Below are 24,312 nucleotides of genomic sequence, written 5' to 3'. Positions count from 1 at the left end.
ATTTAAGTGGGGCCCACCTTATATGTGTACTACCCACACCATTCATCAGTGGTGGCCCACCTGAACAGGCCACTTGTATGGCAGACCGTCCAGCGTCTCTGGACGCTGGACGTTGCAATGGGAAACACTAGCTTGGTTTAAAGCTTTGGGTGGCCCACTCATGTAGGCCCCACCTTGATGTATGTATTAAATCCATGCCGTTCATTCCTTTCCTAAGATGATTTTAGGCGTTGAGCCGAAGGATGAAGCCATTGCGAGGTTCTAGCGGGCCATACCATAACAAAGGTGGTTTTCACCATTGAAACCTCCCACGATGGGTTGTACACTGGAATATGTCCGATATTGGACTTGAACCTGCTCGTGGTGAGCCATGGAAGAGCATTGGACGGTGGGGATTCACCTGATGTCAGTACGTGGCCCACCATGCATTTTACGAAAAACAACAAAAAAAAAAAAAAAAATGAAGAAGCGACTCTTGATATAATGACGACTAGTTGTCTCACTAACGTTGATCGGCACCACCACGGCCTGCGTGGCCCCACCGACGTTTATGTGCCATCTAACCCGTTCATCGGGTGGGCCACTATCCGACGTGGGCCCACCCCAAAAATCAGCGATCCAAGACTCAGGTGGCCCACACCGTGTGAAATAGTGGGATTGAACATTTACCTTTGAAACCCTTCCTGGGCCCACAGAAGTTTGGGATCAGGGTGAGATTTGTTCTCACCCTTCAACTGGGCCCATGTGACCTTATCAATGGTTTGGATGGCATCTAAACCTTATGGTGGGCCCCACATGGAGCCCACAATGATGCATGTGTTTCACTGTCCGCTGGACAGTGTACGTGGAGCCCATTGAATGTGGAGCCCACTGTGTGGGTGGGTGCTCGCGTGTGTGTGTGTGGTGCGTGCGTGTGGGTATATTTATATATTTATATATATATATATATATATAATATTATATTATATATAATTTTATATGTAATGTATATATATGATATATTATATCATATATAATATAAAGGTGGGGGTAGGCCCATTTTTAGTTCACTTATGGGCTAGGATTGAGGCCCACTTTAATGTATATGCAAGGCCCATGGGTCCGGGCCCATTTAAATGTATTGGGGGCCCAATGGGTCGGGGCCCATTAAGATGTAATGGGGCTAATGGGTTGAGGCCCATTTGATGCACGTATGGTGCCCAATTGGCGGGGCCCGTTTGATACATATAAGGCCCATGTGAGTAGGCCCATTGATGCATATATGGGGCCCAACTGTCGAGGCCCATTTGACACATGTAAGGCCCATAAGATTAGGCCCATTTGATACGTTCTAAAGCCCACGGTTTATAGTCCATTGCAATGTACATAAGGCCCATTAGTGCGGCCCAGTGATGTGGCCCACTTGATGAATACAAGACCCCTATGATACGGCCCATTTGACGTATTTAAGGCCCAATGGGACGTGCCTGAGGTCCATTGCAATGTACGATCCTAACATAATTTATGTAATGATGTTTATGACAGAGCTATGCCTTGGGAGCAATGGTGGTTTGACGTCCACATTGCAAGTATAATGTGGTTAAATGTCCACATTATGACTTTCCCTAGGGCCCATTGTTAGGCTCATGCGTGGTATGTGTAGGCCGTCTAGGCCACTTTCGGTATGCACGTCATCCACCCCATATAATATGTTTAATTCCATGATTCATGATCATATGCATCATACGTATGCTTGATATGAGAAATGATGTGCCTTCGTATGCTTTTGGGCGGATTGTTTAGGGGCTCCCTTACAGGGGTGTTGCCCTACATGAGCGCACGATACACGTAGGATTGCTGTATGCATGCCTGGATAGTGTGATTCATGCATTCGCATTGAGTGATATGGTTACTCTGTACGCCCTAACGACATCGGGTCGTAGGCTTCACAGACGTATCGTGGTTGGCGGGATTGGATACCGAAATCTTGCTCTACATGGGGTGCGATAGATATCCCTGGGTGAAAGTCCCTAAACCCTTATGGTACCAGGAGGTTGCTCCAACGTCTAGACCGAGTGGATGCATGAGCGCTGAGTGCCGATTACCAGACGGTTGTACTTTCCACTGTGTCGTGGTCGGTTGGAAGGGGGTGCGGCCTTACCCGCCCGAGAGGAGGGGGCAAAGCTAGGCTGAGTTTGACCAGCTCGAGGAATGGGTCCGCTATTGACGAGCCGAGCCCAATATTGGCAGGCGGATAGTGAGGTCTTTTCCACTCACCTTATTGCGCGCGATGGGGCGGCAATCTGGCTTGGAGTGTACTAGACCCCGGTGATATTCCAGATTTGAGCCGTATTGACATGTGGACTTAGATGAGGATTTGTATGCTTGACTTGCATTTTACATTGCATGGCCTTGGTATGGCCGACATCATTCTTTGCACCGCATGGCCTTGGTACGGCTAATGGGACTCTTAACATTCATCAGCATGTTCCGCATTACTCTAATACTGCATAACTACATTATCACCTTGAGCATACACTTTCACCACCCTCTAAGCTTTCTATAAGCTTATGCACGACCGTTGCGTGCAGGTGACGTTGGATCGCAGCAGCGCTGAGGCTTGGACGCGTGGCTGATCTTCTTTTGGAGTTTTGGTCTATCTTCATTGTATTTCCCCTATGCTTATTGTACCTGTAAAGTTTTTGTTTATAGTGGAAATGTGATGAATGTTTTTGGTTGTGTTTGTGGGTTATGCCTTTGGTTATGCTTATTACGAATCAAACTGATGTTGAAAATCCTCCTTGTAGCATCCCAGGATCGGAACCTGGCGAATGGGCGCTGGGAGTCGAGAATGGGGTTCTACGGAGGCTGTCGGCGCCAGATTCGGCGATCGGGAATTTTGTGAGCCCGGTTTTCGAGTTTGGGGCGTGACAGAAGTTGGTATCAGAGCATAACTCGGGAATAACCAAAAACAACATTGCATATCTGCTATGAATAATTTAAGTCCTAAGTCCGGGTAGCCTAGCGATCTTTACCGAGTGTGCCTTCGAGAGTTTCAAAGTTGATAGGCACCTTCGCTCTTTCCTGTAGGACATGGCGCGCAGGAGAGTGACCCGATCGACTCCCGCACCACCATCTGAGACTCCGACTCCACCACCTGCGGCTCCCGCACTACCACCTACGATTCCTGCCCCACCACCCGAGATTCCTGCTGCCCAGCCTGAGGATGCCGCTCCTCTACCAGGGATTCATGCTGCCCAGCCTATGGGTGCAGCTCCTCCACCAGAGACCAGTGCGGAGCCGACCGTATCTGTGAGTGCTTCCCAGCTACAGCAGATGCTGCAGGCTGTGACGGCCGCACTTCAGGGGCAGAGCAGACCCCCAGTCGTTTCACCAGCACAGGCAGAGCAGGAGCGCTCGAGTGCCCTCCTTCGAGAGTTTCGACGCCTTGATCCCCCGCATTTCCAGGGTGAGCCAGACCCGACCGTGGCTGAGAGATGGCGCGCCGATGTAGAGAAGATATTTGAGACGATGGGATGCGCGACTGAGCGGCGAGTCCGATTAGCCGTATTTCTCCTCCATGGTGAGGCTGAGCACTGGTGGGTCGAGCAGCGGGTGCCGACTTTGTATGGACTTGGGAGGATTTTGTGGATCGGTTTGACCAAACAGTATTTTCTCGATCACATCCGACGTCGGGCGTTGGAGTTTGAGGCCTTGGTGCAGGGCGATATGACAGTAGCTCAGTATGCTGCTCGTTTTGTAGCATTGTCCAGATTTGCACCTTACTTAGTGGATGATGAGGAGCGGAGAGCCCGCCGATTTGAGGCCGGCTTACGTTACGGTCTTCGAGGCCGTGTTATTGGGCATGAGCTCCCTACCTTCGAGGAAGTGGTGCGGAAGGCCCAGTTTTGAGGTGAGTGGGGACGGTTTTCGATCGATCGCGGTCGAGAGGAGAGAGCGAAGAGGCAGCTTCTTCTAGTGATACGCAGAGGTCGACCTCGTGAGCGCACAGTCGCCCGCCTTAGCGCCGGCACCTCAGCACCTCAAAGACCACCTTCGAGACAGTTCAGCACTTGTTTTAGGTGCGGTGCTACATGACACCGTATGTGGGAGTGTCCTCGCCCCAGCAGCGAGAGAGGTCACAGCGGCCTCCACCACCGCGGCGCGAGACCCCCACGGCGGCGGTAGAGACCCCCACGGCGAGAGGCCCCCACGGCGGCGGCAGCGGCCCCACCACCGAGGCCACCTCGGCGGCGGCATCGGCACCGGCACCGGCGCCGGCGAGCGGCAATTTCGACCGCCTCAGCGACAGCAGCAGCAGCAGCACGCTCAGAGGGGACAGGCACCTCCTCAGCCGGCTCAGGCTCGCTTCTATGCGGCCCAGCAGGATCCTCAGTCATCTGGAGGAGTCGTTGAGGGTATACTTCTTGTATCTGCATGCATTGCACGTGTGTTGTTTGATTCTGGTGCATCGCATTCTTTCGTGGCCGAGAGTTTTTGCCGATTGACTGGTTTACCGTTGGAGTCTGCTCATGAGGGGTTGACAGTATCGACTCCCTTGGGGAAGACTGCAGTGTTGGGCCGATTTTGCTCGTCTTGCCCCGTTCTGGTTGAGGATATGTTTTTGCCTGCCGACCTGTTTGCTTTGCCTATGTCCGAGTTTGATGTCATCCTGGGCATGGATTGGCTTGCCGAGTACCACGCCATATTGGATTGTTCCGCGAGGACAGTCACGTTTTGTATACCTGGCTTGCCGCAGTTCCAGTTCATTGCTGAGCCCAGAGGAGAGCCGTTGTCTTGTTTGATGTCTTGTGCCATAGAGGAGCCCTTAGCGGTGAGCGTCGACCAGTTGCCTGTGGTTTGCGATTTTCCTGATGTGTTTCAGGAGATTCCGGGATTACCGCCTCGTCGACTCACCGAGTTTCAGATTGATCTTGTGCCCGGTACTGCGCCTATTTCAAAGGCCCCATATCGTATGGCACCGTTGGAGTTGCGGGAACTGCAGAAGCAGTTGGACGAGTTGCGTGAGTTAGGCTTTATCCGTCCGAGCAGTTCGCCGTGGGGAGCGCCGGTACTCTTCGTGAAGAAGAAGGATGGCTCGTTGAGGCTCTGCGTAGATTACCGCGAGCTCAACAAGGTCACGATCAAGAACAAGTACCCGCTCCCGAGGATTGATGATTTGTTTGATCAGCTGCAGGGTGCACAGTTCTTTTCGAAGATTGACTTGCGTTCCGGTTATCATCAGATTCGGGTCCGAGAGGAGGACATTCCGAAAGCTTTCAGACGCGTTATGGTCATTTCGAGTTTGGTCATGTCCTTGATGACCAATGCGCCGGCGATATTCATGCGATTGATGAACGAGGTCTTCCGTCCGTATCTCGATCGGTTTGTTGTAGTCTTCATCGACGACATTCGATTTATTCGAGGACTCGTGAGGAGCATGAGTAGCAATTGGAGGTTACATTGCGGACCCTCCGCGCACACCGGTTGTATGCGGCGGAGAAGTGCGAGTTTTGGCGGGAGGAGGTAAAGTTCCTCGGTCACGTGGTGACGAGGAGGGTGTCGCAGATGGACCCCTCGAAGGTTGAGGCGGTGCGTCGGTGGGACCAGCCCACGATCTGCGTCCGAGATCCGTAGTTTCCTTGGTTTAGCGGGCTACTACGGCGTTTCATTGAGGGCTTCTCTCGTATCGCAGCCCGTTGACCAGGGACTCGGAAGGGCGCCGAGTTTATTTGGAGTGATGCCTGCGAGCGAGCATTTATGGAGTTAAAGGACCGTCGACGTCGCTCCTGTCCTCACTCTTCCCTCCGGGAGTGACGGATTTATTGTATTCACCGATGCCTCGCATATTGGTTTGGGTCTGTCCTGATGCAGCACGGCAAGCCTGTAGCCTTCGCGTCTCGCCGGTTAAGGTCCATGAGCTGAACTACCCCACGCATGATTTAGAGTTGGCTGCAGTTGTTTTCGCACTGAAGGTGTGGAGACACTATCTCTATGGGGTTAGGTTCGAGCTCTTTTCTGACCATAAGAGCTTGAAGTACCTCTTCTCTCAGTCTGAGTTGAATATGAGGCAGAGGCGTTGGATGGAACTCCTGAAGGACTATGATTTCGATCTCCAGTACCACCCGGGTAAGGCGAACGTGGTGGCGGATGCCCTCAGCCGTCAGCCACGAGGCCTGGTGGCGCACATGATGATTCAGGAGTGGCGGATGCTCGAGGATATAGCAGAGTACGACTTTGAGTTTGGCTTGCAGTCTTCTATTGTGCAGTTATCGAGCCTGTCGATTCAACCCTCTCTTGTCGCAAGGGTGATCGAGGCTCAGCAGGCAGACGAGTCGTTACAGGATCACCGAGTAGAGGCAGCATCTGAGAGTCAGACAGATTGGCAGATTGGTACAGATGGTGGACTTCGCTTCAGAGGCCGATTATGTGTCCCGGATATTCCTGAGCTACGCCGAGATCTTATGACCGAGGCACATCGATCGCGGTTTTCCATCCATCCTGGCTCGACGAAGATGTACCATGACATGAGGCGACAGTATTTTTGGGCGGGGATGAAGCGCCAGATCGCCAGCTTTGTGGCCGAGTGTGACACGTGCCAGCGTGTCAAGGCCGATCATCAGAGACCCCCTGGTCTATTGCGGTCGCATTGAGTGTCCCGATGTGGAAGTGGGAGCACGTGTCGACAGATTTCATTATGGGCTTGCCGAGGACTCAGCGCGGTCATGACGCCATCTGGGTTGTCGTTGATCGACTGACGAAGTCGGCACATTTTATTGCGATACGTGCGACTTGGCCTTTAGACCGGCTTGCTAGATTATTCATCGAGGATATCGTGAGACTGCATGGCATTCCAGTCTCGATCGTTTCTGACCGAGACCCGAGGTTCACGTCTCAGTTTTGGAGGAGCTTCCAGAGAGCGATGGGTTCTAATTTGCAGCTCAGCACCGCGTACCATCCGCAGACCGATGGCCAGACCGAGAGGGTCAACCAGATCCTTGAGGATATGCTTCGGGCCTACGCGATTGATTTCGGGGGTAGCTGGGATGAGCATCTGCGATTGGCTGAGTTTTCATACAATAACAGCTATCAGGCGACCATCGGCATGGCTCCTTTTGAGGCACTATATGGCAGACCATGCAGATCACCGAGTTGTTGGACCGAGGTTGGAGAGCGTCGTCTCCTAGGTCCCGAGCTTGTGCAGGAGACATCAGAGGCTATTGATATCATCAGGCAGAGGATGCGCACAGCTCAGAGCCGGCAGAAGAGTTTTGCTGATCGTCGGCGTCGTCCCTTGGAGTTTGATGTAGGGGACCATGTGTATCTCAAGGTCTCGCCCATGAAGGGCATAGTTCGATTTGGAGCGAAGGGCAAGCTTGCCCCGAGATTTATAGGACCTTTTGAGATCACTGGGCGCATTGGCGCCGTGGCCTATCGGCTTGCCTTGCCATCTCAGTTGTCTGGCGTCCACAACGTTTTTCATGTCTCCATGTTGAGGAAGTGTGGGTCAGACATCGTTCCTGTTATCGATTGGCAGCCGTTAGAGGTTCGTGAGGACGCTTCCTATATTGAGCAGCCAGTCCGTATCCTTGATCGGAAGGAGCAGGTCCTCCGGACCAAGGTCATCCCGTTGGTGAAGGTTCAGTGGGGTCACCATTCTGTTGAGGAGGCTTCTTGGGAGCGTGAGGCTGAGATTCGAGAGCGCTATCCTCATCTCTTTGATGATTGATTGCATGTTGTATGTTGTCTCTGATATTTATATGGCGATGCCTTGCTTCCTCTTCTATTATGATTTATGTTTTCTTGTGTTGATTGTTTAAATTTCGAGGACGAAATTTTTATTTGGAGGGGAGAGCTGTAAGACCCGTGTCCTAATCCTTACTGTTTGGCTTCCGCGGTCCTTCCGGTCAAATTCCGTCAACCTTCGTACCATATCCGGTGTTTGCACACGATCCTAGGCCAGGTTCCGCGCACCGATGACGGCTTGATCCGAAAGTTGTATTATAGCGACCGCACCGTCGCTGCGGTTCCAACGCCGCGTCTTGTGCGTCAAACCGACGCTTAGATCATAAGTTGGGGACTATGCATTATCATGACCGTGGACCGCGTATTGCGGGGCCCACCTATTCCATGTGGCACTAATCTCTAGGAAATTATGAGAACGATGACATCACCCTACCCTAGCTATAGCCACCCTACCCTAGCTATAGCCACCCTACCCTAGCTATAGCCACCCTACCTACCCCTACCCCTCTTACAAGCATTTAATGCTAGCCACCCTCTCTTACAACTCATTATTACCTACCTAAGCTACTCTCCCTCTCTCTTATCTCTCCCTCTCTCTCCTTTATTCCTTCATATTTTTTTTCAAGCAAAAAAAAAAACCCATACGTGAGACCCTCTCCCATTTCTCCCAAGCTACTTGTGTGGCCCACCTTTCCCACCCCTTCATCTCTCATCTCAACCATCTATTTTTCATCTTCCTCTATCAAAGAATAGCACAAGGAGCTAAGGAAGCCAAGGGAGCAAGAAGATCAAGTGGTGGGTGTCTTGATAGGGTAGATTTTCATATTTTTAAGATGGACCAAGTGAGGCCAATCGATCAATGGTTTGGATCTCACTTTGGACCCTAAGATGTGGCCGATGGCCCACTTGGATCATCATGATCATTCCATGATGGGGCCATTCTCCATGGACCCCATCATGATGTTTGTTTCCTTATATGTCTAGGGTCATCTAGACCATTTATTTTAGTGGAGAAGGGATCTCCACCGTTGGATCTCGCTTTCATGGATCCACATGTAATGGGACCCGCTTGATGTATGATTTAGTGCAAGGGAGGGCCCATAGTGTCGGGGTCCCTCCATCACACGGTCTCACTCTCTATCTCTCCCTTTTTATTTTATGTCTTTTTATTTATTTTATTTTATTGTATGATGGTAAGGTTGTGTGGCCCGCTCGAATGGACCCCACCATGTAGTAGGTATTTTATTTAAGTGGGGCCCACCTTATATGTGTACTACCCACACCATTCATCAGTGGTGGCCCACCTGAGCAGGTCACCTTGTATGGCAGACCGTCCAGCGTCTCTGGACGCTGGACGTTCAATTGGGAAAACACAAACGTTAGCTTGGTTCAAGGCTTTGGGTGGCCCACTCATGTAGGCCCCACCTTGATGTATGTATTAAATCCATGCCGTTCATTCCTTTCCTAAGATGATTTTAGGCGTTGAGCCAGAAGGTGGGACCCATCAGACCTTCAGGCGGGCCATACCATAACAAAATGGTGGTTTTCACCATTGAAACCTCCCCTGATGGGTTGTACACTGGAATATGTCCGATATTGGACTTGAACTGCTCGTGGTGAGCCATGGAAGAGCACTGGACGGTGGGGATTCATTGGATGTGGACCCCACCTGCAAAATCTCCAGATTTTCTGAAAAAAAAAAATAAAAAAAATGAAGAAGCAGCTACTGCTGCTGTTGTCAGCGTTGCAGCAGGCACCGCCAGCGCACGCCAGCGTCCGGGCGGACGCTGATCGAGCCATCTAACCCGTTCATCGGGTGGGCCACTATCTGACGTGGGCCCACCCCAAAAATCAGCCTGATCCAAGACTCAGGTGGCCCACACCGTGTGAAATAGTGGGATTGAACATTTACCTTTGAAACCCTTCCTGGGCCCACAGAAGTTTGGGATCAGGGTGAGATTTGTTCTCACCCTTCAACTGGGCCCATGTGACCTTATCAATGGTTTGGATGGCATCTAAACCTTATGGTGGGCCCCACATGGAGCCCACAATGATGCATGTGTTTCACTGTCCGCTGGACAGTGTACGTGGAGCCCATTGAATGTGGAGCCCACTGTGTGGGTGGGTGCTCGCGTGTGTGTGTGTGGTGCGTGCGTGTGGGTATATTTATATATTTATATATATATATATATATATATATATAATATTATATTATATATAATTTTATATGTAATGTATATATATGATATATTATATCATATATAATATAAAGGTGGGGGTAGGCCCATTTTTAGTTCACTTATGGGCTAGGATTGAGGCCCACTTTAATGTATATGCAAGGCCCATGGGTCCGGGCCCATTTAAATGTATTGGGGGCCCAATGGGTCGGGGCCCATTAAGATGTAATGGGGCTAATGGGTTGAGGCCCATTTGATGCACGTATGGTGCCCAATTGGCGGGGCCCGTTTGATACATATAAGGCCCATGTGAGTAGGCCCATTGATGCATATATGGGGCCCAACTGTCGAGGCCCATTTGACACATGTAAGGCCCATAAGATTAGGCCCATTTGATACGTTCTAAAGCCCACGGTTTATAGTCCATTGCAATGTACATAAGGCCCATTAGTGCGGCCCAGTGATGTGGCCCACTTGATGAATACAAGACCCCTATGATACGGCCCATTTGACGTATTTAAGGCCCAATGGGACGTGCCTGAGGTCCATTGCAATGTACGATCCTAACATAATTTATGTAATGATGTTTATGACAGAGCTATGCCTTGGGAGCAATGGTGGTTTGACGTCCACATTGCAAGTATAATGTGGTTAAATGTCCACATTATGACTTTCCCTAGGGCCCATTGTTAGGCTCATGCGTGGTATGTGTAGGCCGTCTAGGCCACTTTCGGTATGCACGTCATCCACCCCATATAATATGTTTAATTCCATGATTCATGATCATATGCATCATACGTATGCTTGATATGAGAAATGATGTGCCTTCGGGCAGATTGTCTAGGGGCCCCGTACAGGGGTGTTGCCCTACATGAGCGCACGATACACGCAGGATTGCTGCATGACTGGATAGTGTGATTCATGCATTTTGCATTGTGTGACATGGTTACTATATGCCCTAGCGACATCAGGGTCGTAGCCTCCACATGCATATCATGGTTGACAGATTGGATACCGAAAATCTTGTTCTACATGGGGTGCGATAGATATCCCTGGGTGAAAGTCCCTAAACCCTTATGGTACCAGGAGGTTGCTCCAACGTCTAGACCGAGTGGATGCATGAGCGCTGATTGCCGATTACCAGACGGTTGCGCTTTCCACTGTGTCGTGGTCGGTTGGAAGGGGGTGCGGCCTTACCCGCCCGAGAGTAGGGGGCAATGCTAGGCTGAGTCTGACCAGCTCGAGGAATGGGTCCGCTATTGGCGAGCCGAGCCCGATATTGGCAGGCGGATAGTGAGGTCTTTTCCACTCACCTTATTGCGCGCGATGGGGCGGCAATCTGGCTTGGAGTGTACTAGACCCCGGTGATATTCCAGATTTGAGCCGTATTGACATGTGGACTTAGATGAGGATTTGTATGCTTGACTTGCATTTTACATTGCATGGCCTTGGTATGGCCGACATCATTCTTTGCACCGCATGGCCTTGGTACGGCTAATGGGACTCTTAACATTCATCAGCATGTTCCGCATTACTCTAATACTGCATAACTACATTATCACCTTGAGCATACACTTTCACCACCCTCTAAGCTTTCTATAAGCTTATGCACGACCGTTGCGTGCAGGTGACGTTGGATCGCAGCAGCGCTGAGGCTTGGACGCGTGGCTGATCTTCTTTTGGAGTTTTGGTCTATCTTCATTGTATTTCCCTTATGCTCATTGTACCTGTAAAGTTTTTGTTTATAGTGGAAATGTGATGAATGTTTTTGGTTGTGTTTGTGGGTTATGCCTTTGGTTATGCTTATTACGAATCAAACTGATGTTGAAAATCCTCCTTGTAGCATCCCAGGATCGGAACCTGGCGAATGGGCGCTGGGAGTCGAGAATGGGGTTCTACGGAGGCTGTCGGCGCCAGATTCGGCAATCGGGAATTTTGTGAGCCCGGTTTCCGAGTTTGGGGCGTGACATTTAGGTTATAGGTTATAGGTTTAGGTTTAGGTTTAGGTTTCGGTTTAGGTTATAAGTTATAGGTTTAGGGAATTAAGAGTAGGTTAAGGTTTAGGTTTAGCAAATCGGGTTCGGGTTCGGGATCGAGTTTAGGTTTAGGTTAAGGAGTTGAGATTAGGATTAGGTGTAGGTTTAGGTTTAGAGATTTAAGAATACATTTAGGTTTTAGGTTCAGGTTATAGGTTATAGGTTTAGGTTTAGGTTTAGGTTTAGGGTTAAGTTTAGGTTATAAGCTATAGGTTTAGGGAATTGAGAATAGGTTAAGGTTTTGGTTTAAGAAATCTGGTTCGGGTTCGGGATCGGGTTTAGGTTTGGGTTTCCAAGTTTAGGTTTAGGTTTAGATTAGGGAGTTGAGATTAGGATTAGGTGTAGGTTTAGGTTTAGGGATTTGAGAATACATTTAGGTTTTAGGTTTAGGTTTAGGTTATAGGTTATAGGTTTAGGTTTACGTTTAGGTTAAGGTTTAGGTTATAAGCTATAGGTTTAGGGAATTGAGAATAGGTTAATGTTTAGGTTTAGGAAATCGGGTTCGGGTTCGGGATCGGGTTTAGGTTTGGGTTTTCAAGTTTACGTTTATGTTTAGTTTAGGGAGTTGAGATTAGGATTAGGTGTAGGTTTAGGTTTAGGGATTTGACAATACATTTAGGTTTTAGGTTTAGATTTCAGTTATAGGTTATAGGTTTAGGTTTATGTTTAAGTTAAGGTATAGGTCTAGGTTTAGGTTTAGGTTATAAGCTATAGGTTTTGGGAATTGAGAATAGGTTAAGGTTTAGGTTTAGGAAATCGGGTGCGGGTTTGGCATCGGGTTTAGGTTTTGGTTTTCAAGTTTAGGTTTCGGTTTAGGTTAGGGAGTTGAGATTAGGATTAGGTGTAGGTTTAGGTTTAGGGATTTGAGAATACATTTAGGTTTTAGGTTTAGGTTTAGGTTATAGGTTATAGGTTATATGTTTAGGTTTAGGTTTAGGTTAAGGTTTAGTTTATAAGCTATAGGTTTAGGGAATTGAGAATAAGTTAATGTTTAGGTTTAGGAAATCGGGTTCAGGTTTAGGATCGGGTTTAGGTTTGGGTTTTCAAGTTTAGGTTTAAGTTTAGTTTAGGGAGTTGAGATTAGGATTAGGTGTAGGTTTAGGTTAGGGATTTGAGAATACATTTAGGTTTTTGGTTTAGGTTTAGGTTATAGGTTATAGGTTTAGGTTTAGGTTTAGGTTAAGGTATCGGTTTAGGTTATAAGCTATAGGTTTAGGGAATTGAGACTAGGTTTAGGTTTAGGTTTAGAAAATCGGGTTTGAGTTCGAGATCGGGTTTAGGTTTGGGTTTTCAAGTTTAGGTTTAGGTTTAGTTTAGGGAGTTGAGATTAGGATTAGGTGTAGGATTATGTTTTGGAATTTGACAATACATTATGTTTTAGGTTTAGGTTTAGGTTATAGGTTATAGGTTATAGGTTTAGGTTTAGGTTTCGGTTTAGGTTATAAGCTATAGGTTTAGGGAATTGAGAATAGGTTAAGGTTTAGGTCTAGGAAATTAGGTTCAAGTTCGGGATCGGGTTTAGGTTTGGGTTTTCAAGTTTAGGTTTAGGTTTAAGTTAGGGAGTTGAGATTAGGATTAGGTGTAGGTTTAGGTTTAGGGATTTGAGAGTACATTAGGTTTTAGGTTTAGGTTTTGGTTATAGTTTATAGGTTTTGGTTTAAGTTAAGGTTATATGTTAAGTTTTAGGTTATAGGTTTAGGTTAAGGTTAAGGTTATAAGTTTAGGTTTTGGTTAGGTTATAGGTTTCTTATTAAGGTTTAGGTTATAGTTATAGGTTTTGGGATTTGAGAATAGGTTATAGGTTATAGGTTATAGGTTTTTTATTAAGGTTTAGGTTATAGTTATAGGTTTTGGGATTTGAGAATAGGTTATAGGTTCAGGTTATAGGTTATAGGTTATAAGTTTAGGTTATAGGTTTTGAGATTTGAGAATAGGTTTAGGTTATAAGTATAGGTTTAGGTTAGGTTGTAGGTTAAAGTTTAGGGAATTGAGTTTTGGTTATAGGTTTAGGTTATAGGTTTAGGTTGTAGTTATAGGTTTTGGGATTTGAGAATAGGTTTAGGTTATAGGTTAAGGGTGTGGTCCCTACAAATAATGATATAAACATAGCCTGCTCCAATTGGCCAGGCCCTCCAATGTTGTCCATAGGAAATGGACAGCTTTATCATGCTCATAACGGCAGTTCCCATCTTCCTGGGACCCCCACTCAACATCCGGATAGCTCCGACGCACATCCGGGTCTGTTCCATCAATTTCGAGTAAATACATAAACATGGCCTGTCCAAATGGCCAGGCCACTCCAATGTTGTCCATAGGAAATGGATAGCTTCATCATGGTCATAACAGCTGTTCCCACCTTCCAGGGACCCCCGCTCAACATCCGGATAGCTCCGACGCACATCCGGGTCTGCTCCATCAATTTTGAGCTAATACATTTAAAAACAACATAATTATATCTAAAAGTATCTGGATACCTGGGAAAGGCCTCCCATATTCGTATTGTTGGTTACTCATCCCTTTGTCTATAAGTCACAATCGACCAACACTTTCTATTGCTACCTGTACTCTGAAACCAACACAAATATAACTGGAAAACAATATAAGGAATAAGAAAAAATGAATTTACCTGTACACATCATTGAATGTTTCCCTATAAGGAGGTAATATTATATCTTTGATAGCCATAACCTGTATGACGGAAAATGCAACCGATACAGTCTATTACAATTCAAAGGAGAAAAAAGATTTGTGGCTGCACCGATATTCTAGTACATTACGAATGGCTGCCTACGTACCCAAAAAGTCAGATTGGGATCAAGCCACTATGTAGTTCTTTTTAATTTACCAAGTTACTAAAGGTCATAAATTTCATATTTAATAAAGTATCACTGAACGTCATCTCAAATCGTTTCTGGTTGGGATTTGAGAATAGGTTTAGGTTAAGGTTATAAGTTTAGGTTTTAAGTTAAGGTTTAGGTTTAGGTTTAGGTTATAGGTTAAGGTTTAGGTTAGGTTTTAAGTTTAAGTTAAGGTTATAGGTTTATGTTATAAGTGTAGGCTATAGGTTTAGGTTTAGGTTAGGCTATAGGTTAAGGTTTAGGGAATTGAGAATAAGTGTAGGTATAGGTTTAAGAAATCAGGTTCGGGTTCGGGTTAAGGTTTAGGTTATAGGTTTTGGGATTTGAGAATATGTTTAGGTTATAAGCATAGGTTTAGGTTATAAGAATAGGTTTAGGTTTAGGTTTTATGTTTAGGTTAAGGTTATAGGTTTAAGTTATATGTTTAGATTTAGGTTATAAGTGTAGGTTATAGGTTTAGGTTTATGTTAGGTTATAGGTTAAGGTTTAGGAAATTGAGTTTAGGTTTTAGGTTAGGGAGTTGAGATTAGGATTAGGTGTAGGTTTAAGTTTAGGGATTTGAGAATACGTTAAGGTTTAGGTTTAGGAAATCGAGTTCGGGTTCGAGATTGGGTTTACATTTGAGTTTTAGGTTTAGGTTTAGGTTTAGGTTATAGGTTTAGATTTAGGTTTAGGTTATAGGTTTTGGGATTTGAGAATAGGTTATATATTATAAATTCTTTATTTTCATTTACATTCACAAATACATTCATCATCCATCCAAGAAAATTGAGATAGGTGAAAGATACACATAAAAGAGTGGACATGAAAAAAAAAAAAGATTAGTAAGAAAAGCAATAGAATCTCACTCTGCCAAAGTAATTCCCCACATTGCAAGGGTATAAATGGGCTAGCATGCCATGCTTTCCTCGTTTTACTCCAGTTGCTCATGTCGCCCAAGGCTTTTGTTATAGCTGCAAGTTCTCTAAGTTTAAAAACCATTACTGCCAATCTTATAAACACATAAACCAAACTTGAACATAACCACAATCCAAATTCCTCTCCACTGGATAAAGCCAGGAGTCTCAAACAATCATGATAGTTAGATAAACCAGCCAAACTGATGACCGTTGGTTCAATTAAGGAAGGCATACCACACAAAATTAAGTGGAATGAGGTAATCATGACCATGTGAGAAAAGTTCCAGCTATATCCACCAAAATAAAATTGATAAAAAAATCAAAATGTTAAAGAAATCCCCATCACCGAGCATGATTGCAAATATGTGTCTACTTTTCATGTACGTTAAATGCCAAACCTTACCATGGAAAATGTATGGCACAAAACAAATACTAAGCATGAAGGAAAAAATAGAATCTTTTAAAGAATAACCAAATAAGAGGCCAAAAAATACATAATCCACATAAATCCATCACATGAATATATAAGAATCAGATTATTGACACACAAATGGTTAAAGGCATGTGGTGCCCACAACATTGTCTCCTTCTCACCCTCAGGACCCAACTTGAGAAACAAAATGCACCTGCAGGTCAACAAATGTCACACATGTAGGAGATTGGTTCATAAGAGTAAGGTAGATTGACCATTTTAGCCTGACCATTGTAATTTTATCAGGAACCCAAATGAGGTTAAAAAAAAAGAGAGAGATCTTTACTTAAGTTATTTAGAACCCGCAATATTCCATTAGCTCACCCTTTGCAATACCAACTTAAAAATCAAGATGTATTTATGAGTTGACGCATGTAAGGCATGTTGGAGACTTGGTTCATGAAACAAAGGTGACTGATAATTGTACTGTGGCCTTGGCAATTTTAACTAGAACCCAAATGCATACAACTCTTTTGAGTTCCAAAACTATCAACTCATAGGCAGGAGGGTTATCACCATGTCTCTTTGTTTTAAACTAACCCAACTGATATACAACATGTGGAACTACCGATAAAAGAACTTGAAACTATCCCATCCTCAAATGTACTGAAACTTAAACAAAATCTCCAACATAATCTATCATCATAATCATCTTCATAATCTAAACCTTATCCTAACAAACTGGGGTCAGCTACATGAATCCCGTTCACGCCATTCCACTCTATCAAGGAGCATATCCTCAGTTAAACCATTGGTCGTCAAGCCTATATTAAATAATCTATACTACCTACCACTAAATGCTTGGTGACAAAAGCTTTTTAATAAGATATGCTGCAATTAGTCATGTGCAAATCATTAGTAGTCTTCTATTTTGGGAGATCCGTGCCTTTAAGGATTTTTAATAGGATATATCACATAAGAAAGAGATCAGCATAAGAAAAATAAAGAAAGGTAGAGATTTAGATCCATATTTGTGGCACTTAAGGATTTTCTTTTTTCGTGACAACTTGGAATAATAATGTTATTTATACATCTTTTTTTAGGATATATAAAAATAAGAGAACATCCAGATTGCTCCGACGCACATCTGGGTTTGCTCCATCAATTTCGAGCATATACATTAGTTTTTGTTGATTCCACTGTATACATGCTATAAATTATATACATCTAAGCCATTTGGCCTTTCATATAATGCTCAGCCATTTCTGATTTTCAGTTTGTACAGATGGGGCTAGTCTGACAAATAGTCGCTTGAGAAAGAAAACTCAGCAATGGTTTACATTCAACCTGGAAAAGGCCAAATATTCTATAGCTGGGATCTTCCAATCTCAGGATCCTTCCATATGTGGCCAATCTATGAAAAGTTTGGATTACTGAACCATGGACCTGACTTGTATAAACTGACTCACCTGAACATACTGTACAAACTTAGCTTGAGCATTGTATAATGAGGCCTCAAACATTCAGGAACTTAGCTTGAGCATTCTATAATACCTCAAACATTCAGGAACCATTTGTTAATCAAATAAAAGAAGATACCGTGCTCTCATTGCCTTACACCATCTTTGCACCTTACAATTCGAATCTCACAGCCCACCAATTAAAATGTCACCTTCATCAACAAACAAACAAGCAGAGTGAGAGAAAAAACACTGATGATGTTGAAAACTCTCCTAGCTTGACTTTAAAAAGATTTTAAAAAAGCAGAATCTGATCTGAGCAAAACCAAGTCTCTAAAACAAAATCAAAGCCTAATAGTAATAGCTTATAACAAGTTTAATAACCAACAGCACCACCATAACAGGGAGAGAGAGAGAGAGAGAGAAAGCATACCAAACAGACCAAATATAGCAATCCTGGGATATAGCAATCCCATAGATCTTGCACCAATCCACTGACGTAGCTAGCATTACCTTGAAATCCATGCAATCCACTCTAATACCATCCAATCCCATCCAATCTGCCTGGCCAAACAGGCCCTTATTGTATTGAGTAAACTCAATAGGGCCCACCTTAAACCCTAAATCTCTAAATCCCCAAATCCCCAAATCCCCAAATCCTTAAATCCTAAAGTCCCCAAATCCCTAAATCAATATTGAGATTGAGAGAGATTGAGAGAGAGAGAGAGAGAGATACCTCACTGTCGTGAATGACCTTCAACCGAGCTTCAGAGAGAGAGAGAGAGAGAGAGAGAGAGAGAGAGAGGGTGTGTGTGGGTAGGGCATTCGACAGCGGACCACAAGAGATGGTCAGGGAGCGACAGATTGGGAAACAGAGAGAGAGAGAGAGAGAGAGAGAGAGAGAGAGAGAGAGAGAGAGAGAGAGAGAGAGAGATTGGGGAACGAATAGAGAGAGGGAGGAAGATGAGAGAGTTGGAGCAAGATCGGGAGAGAGATAGGGTTAGGGAACGGTGAGAGAGAGAGAGAGAGAGAGAGAGAGAGAGAAATGGAGGCATTTTTGGGCACGGCTCTGTTTTGTGCGCGCGCCCAATTTTGGGAAACGTACGGTGGTCGGTGCTTTGTGGGACCCACCATGATGTATGTGTTGCATCCATGCTGTCCATCTCTTTTTACAAATCATTTTATGGTATGAGACCAAAAATGGGGTATATCCCAATCTTAAGTGGACCACATTACAGGAAACAGTGTTGAATGAGCGACCATTAAAAATATTTTGGGGGCCATAAAAGTTTTGGATCAAGCTGATTTTTGTTTTTTCCCTTCATCTGGGCCTGTATGACCTAATGAACATGTTGGAAGTCAAATATACAGTACAGTGGGCCTTAGGAGGATTTTAATGGTGGATATCCAATCACTATTATTTTCATATGGTGTGGTCCACCTTAGATTTATATCCCTCTCATTTTTAGGATCACGCGACAAAATGATCTTTAAAAATGGATGAATAGAATGGATGAAACACATACATCATGGTGGGGCCCACAGAGCACCGATCACCAACCACGGGGCTGGTGGCTAGGAGAGTAGCCAATCCATTTCCCAATTTTGGCCGTGGATGGGGTAAGACGGACATGGATGTCCTATCCGGAGCTTTGTGGGACCCACCATGATGTATTTTGTTTATCTATTCCATCCACTAATTTTAATAAATAATTTTGAGTACATGATACCAAAAATAAAGTAGATTGAAGGCCCAAGAGGACCACACCATAGGAAGCACATGTGGTTTAATCTCCATGTTTCCTACCGTGTGGTCCACTTTAGCCTTCAATATACCTGATTTTTAGTTTCATGACCTATAATAATATTTCAAAATAGATGGACAGCTTAGATATAACACATATATTTTTGTAGGCCCTATAGAACCCTATAACCTAATCTTTTTTCTCAGATCATTATAAGGTATCATGCAAAACATTAGGCAGGAACAAGGCTTGAGTGGGCTACAAATTGGGCATTGCACTTCCTGTAAGACCTATACCCTAGTCCGTACCGCTCCGTTGGCTTCCGCGGTCCTTACGGTTGAATTCCGACAATCCTCGACCCATATCCGACGTTTGCACGCGATCCTAAGCCGAGACCTGCATACCGAAGTTGGCTCAACCCGAGACTTGTATCATAGCGACCGTGCCGCCGCCGCTGTTCCAATGCTGCGACTTACGCATTGAACCGATACCAGGCCAGGGATGTGGGCCTGCGTTCATTCCAAAGAAACGCCGCGCGCTATGATTATCGAGGGAATCTCTACCACATGTACTATTAATCAATCAATCAATCAATCAAGTACACTCCATACCTCAAGTACAAGTCAAGTACATGCAACCCATCTCTCTCTTTTCCATAAGTCAACTCTCTCTCTCCCTACCCATCCCTCTTTTACCAATTTTCAAACCAAACCATACCTCCCATCACCTTTTTCTTACTACCACCACATCACCCATCCTTACCATCCCATCACTTCTCTCTCTCCCTCATTTCTCAAAAAACTCTCCCAAGCAACATCCCACGTCCAACCTCCCTCTCTCTCCCAAACCACAAGTGTGGCCCACCCTCTCATCTCTCATCCACACCATCAAAATTCCATCAACCACTATCAAAAGTGAAGGCAAGGAGCATAGAAGGCTAAGGGAGCAAGGAGGAGGCCTAGAGGTGGGTGATCTACCATTGTTTTCAATTTTTAGGGCCGCTTGTTGTGGGACCCACTTGATGTATGTGTTGTATCAATGGAGGGCCCATAGTGGCGGGGTCCCTCCTCTCTATCACTGTATCTCTCTCTCTCTCTCTCTCTCTCTCTCTCTCTCTCTCTTTCCTCTCCCTAGAATGAAGTGAGCTCCACCAAATCATGTTAAATCCACTCCATTCATCAACGGTGAGGCCCACCACATTTAGTCAAAATCCATCGTCCATTTTTGGGATGGTGGGAAGTCCCACATGCTATATATAACATATTATAATTATTTTATATTAATACTATAAATGTATATATATGCAAGGTGGTGGGCCACGTACATGTGGGACCCACCATGGTGCATGTGTTGAACGGGCATGGCTAATATGGAGTGTGTATACTAGCATGGGTGTGTACTTGCAAGCTAAAGAAAAGAGGGAGAAAGAAGTGGTGGGCCACTTATGCAGGCCTCACCTTGATGTATGTAATCAATCCAAGCCGTCCATCCTTTTCTTTAGGCCATTTTTGGCGTTGAACCAAAATTTGAGGCCAATCTGACTTCCTGATGGGCCATAGTGCGGACAAAAGAATTCTCACCATTAAAATACCTCCCTGATGTTCCCGTATATCAAAAACCATGCAATATTGGTCTTGATAGGTTCGTATCGAGCCCCAGGGACCATTGGCTGGGTTGGATTTGTCTGAGGCGGGCCCCACCTACCAAAAACCACAGGAATTGTGATTTTTTAAAAAATAAATAACAAAGGCAGCAGCATCTGCTGCTGCCGCTAACAGGGATGGGCGGACTATGCTGCCGCTGACAAAGATGGGCAGACGAGTTGGTAGGGACCCACAATCCCAGCCATGGGCCCCACCATGATATGTGTGGGGTATCCACTCCATCCATTAGGTGGGCCCCTTTCACCAGGAGGCCATCTCAAAAAATTAGCCCCATCAGAAGCTTAGGTGGCCCACACCACTGGAAACAATGGGATTGAATGTATACTATTGAAACCCCTTTTTGGGGTCAGAAGTTTTGAATCAAAATGAAATTTGTTTTTCCTCCTCAAATCAGGTCACGTGTGACCCTATCAACAGTTTAGATGGAAAATAAATATCACGGTGGGCTTGGATGGCAACAAACATCACCATGGGCCCTGGTCCATGTGACCTTATGCACAGGTTGGAAGCAACTAAATTTTACAGTGCCCCCCCTCCCCCCCCCCCCCCCGGGGTCCACGTGACCTTAGGAACAGATTGGATGCAAATAAACAGTATAGTGGGCCCAAGGTCCAAGTGACCTTATGAATAGTTTGGATGGCGTATAAACATTATGGTGGGCCCCAGGTTGGATAGAAAGTAAACATTTTAGTGGGCCCTAGGTCCTTATGACCTCATTAGCAGGTTGGGTCGAAAATAAACATTATGATGAACCCCACTTATGTATGTATTGTGTCCACACCTTTCCTTAGTGTGGACCTCCACCATGAAGTATGTGATGTATTTATGCCTTCCATCCCTATGGGACCTACCATGATGCATGAGTTTCATCCAAACTATCCAACCATTTTGGAGATTATTTTAAGGCCATTTGTTGAGGCCCATCTTAATGCATTTGTGGCCGCCTACTAAGGCCCACTTTGATATATATGAGACCATGGTTTGAGGCCCATTTGATGTATTGGAGGCCCATGGTTCAAGGCCCAACAGGATGTACATAAGGCCCATTATAGTGTGATTCCACCACGGTATATGTTTCGACCCTTATAGTGGGCTATGCTTTGGGAGCAATGATGGTTTGATGTCCACATTGCAAGGATAATGATGGTTAAATGTCCGCATTACGACTCTCCCTAAGGCCCATTAATAGGCCCATACCTGTAATGTGTAGGCCATCTAGGCCCATCTTCGTTTTGATCAGAGCCCATCACCACATAACATGTTTAGTATAGATTCATGATTCATGATCATACACATCATATATATGCCTGATGTGAGGATTGACTGATCATTGCACATGCCTTTGGGTAGATGGTTTATGGACTCCCTGATAGGCGGAGTTACCCTTCATGAGCGCGCGGTACGCGCAGGATTGTTGCATGTCTGATGGTATGATTCATGCACTTGCATTTGTGTGATTGTGATCATTGTATGCCCTAGTAACATCAGGGCCAAAGCCTCCACAGACACATCGTGGGTGGTTGGATTCGATACCGAAAATATTGTTACTAAGCATCAGGGCACCATAGATGTCCCTGGGTAAAAATTTCTAAACCCGATGGTACCAGAGGATGACTCCAACGTCGAGACCGAGTGGATATATGAGCACACGAGGGCCGAATACCAGGAGGCCGCGTCTCCCACTGTGTCGTGGTCAGTTGGAAAGGGGTGTGGCCTTACTCGCCCAAGAGTAGGAGGCAATACTAGGCTAAGTTTGAGCAACTCGCGAATGGGTCCGCTATCGACATGCCGGATAGGTATTGACAGACTATTGGCCAGGCGGATGGTGAGGTTTCTTACCCTCACTTGGACTATGTGGTTAGGAGAGCGGCAGTCCCACTTGGAGTGTACTAAACCCCCAGTGATTATCCAGAATGAGAATTGTACTGATACATGATGAGGATTGGCATGCTTAAGTTGCATCTCGCATCGCATGACTGTGTTATGGCCGATAGCATTCATATCTTGCACCGCATAGCCTAGGTACTGCTGATTTCATTCATGTACTCATCACCATGATTCCACATTACTCTGATCTTGCATTCTGAGCACGTTTATGATGCGCACACACTTACACCACCCTCTAAGCTTTCTATAAACTTGTGCACAATCGATGCGTGCATGTGATGCCAGGACGCAGATGCAGCCATAGTCTCGCCGCAGTTGGAGTGTGCAGCCGAGCTTCTGGAGTTTTGTTACTTTCCCTATATTGTATTTCCCTTTTATGCGCATTGTACTTAAAAGTTTTTTTTATCATAGTAGATTTTATTATGGTGTTCTTGTGGTTATTGGTCGTGGGTTATGCTTATAGTTATGCTCATTATGAATTAAATTGATATTAGAAATCTTCCTTGTAGCATCCCAGGATCGGAACCTGGTAAATGGGTGCCAGAAGCCGAGAATGGGGTTCTACGGAGGCTGTCGACGCCGGATTAGGTAATCTGAAATTTTGTGAGCCCGGTTTCCGAGTTCGAGGCGTGACAGAAGTTGGTATCAGAGCATAACTTGGGAATAACCAGGATCAATATCACATGTTTACCATGAGTTTGGGACAATTAGGTTCCGAGTGCGAAACCTTCCGATTGAGTTCCCCAACGTGCGATTCTCAAGGTTGATCGGCGTCCTTATTCTTCCTATAGGACATGCCGCGTAGGCGAGTGACCGATTGACTCCTGCTCCACCACTTGAGGCTCCAGCTTTACCACCTGCGCATCACTTACTATCGCCAGAGATCCTTGCTCCACAACCTGAGAATGTCTTTCCTCCACCTGATGTCGGTGCGGATCTGACCATGCCTGTGAGTGTCTCGTAGTTACAGCAGATGTTGCAGGCTATGACTGCTGAACTTCAGGGGCAGGGTAGGCACCCTGTTGTTTCTCTAGCACAAGCCGAGCAGGAGCGCGCGAGTGCCCTTCTTCAGGAGTTCAGATAGCTTGATCCTCCGCGTTTCCAGGGCGAGCTAGATCCGACTGTAGCCGAGAGATGGCGCTCCGATGTGGAGAAGATCTTCGATACCATGTCATGTACGACCGAGCAGCAAGTCCGGTTGGCTGTGTTTCTTCTCCAGGGAGAGGCCGAGGACTGGTGGACCTCTGTTACCCGTGTTACAGGACCTGATTATGTATGGACATGGGAGGACTTTATCGACCGATTTGAGGAGCAGTACTTTCTTGACCATATTCGACGTTAGAGAGCACTGGAGTTTGAGACTCTGGTACAGGGGGACATGACCGTGGCGCAGTACACGGCCCATTTTGTGGCTCTATCGAGGTTCGCGCCATATATGGTTGATGATGA

This window comes from Magnolia sinica, chromosome 1 (genome assembly GCF_029962835.1).
Source record: "Magnolia sinica isolate HGM2019 chromosome 1, MsV1, whole genome shotgun sequence".
Classification (NCBI taxonomy): domain Eukaryota; kingdom Viridiplantae; phylum Streptophyta; class Magnoliopsida; order Magnoliales; family Magnoliaceae; genus Magnolia; species Magnolia sinica.
The sequence above is the reverse complement of the archived record's forward strand: the minus strand, read 5'-3'. Positions refer to the sequence as shown.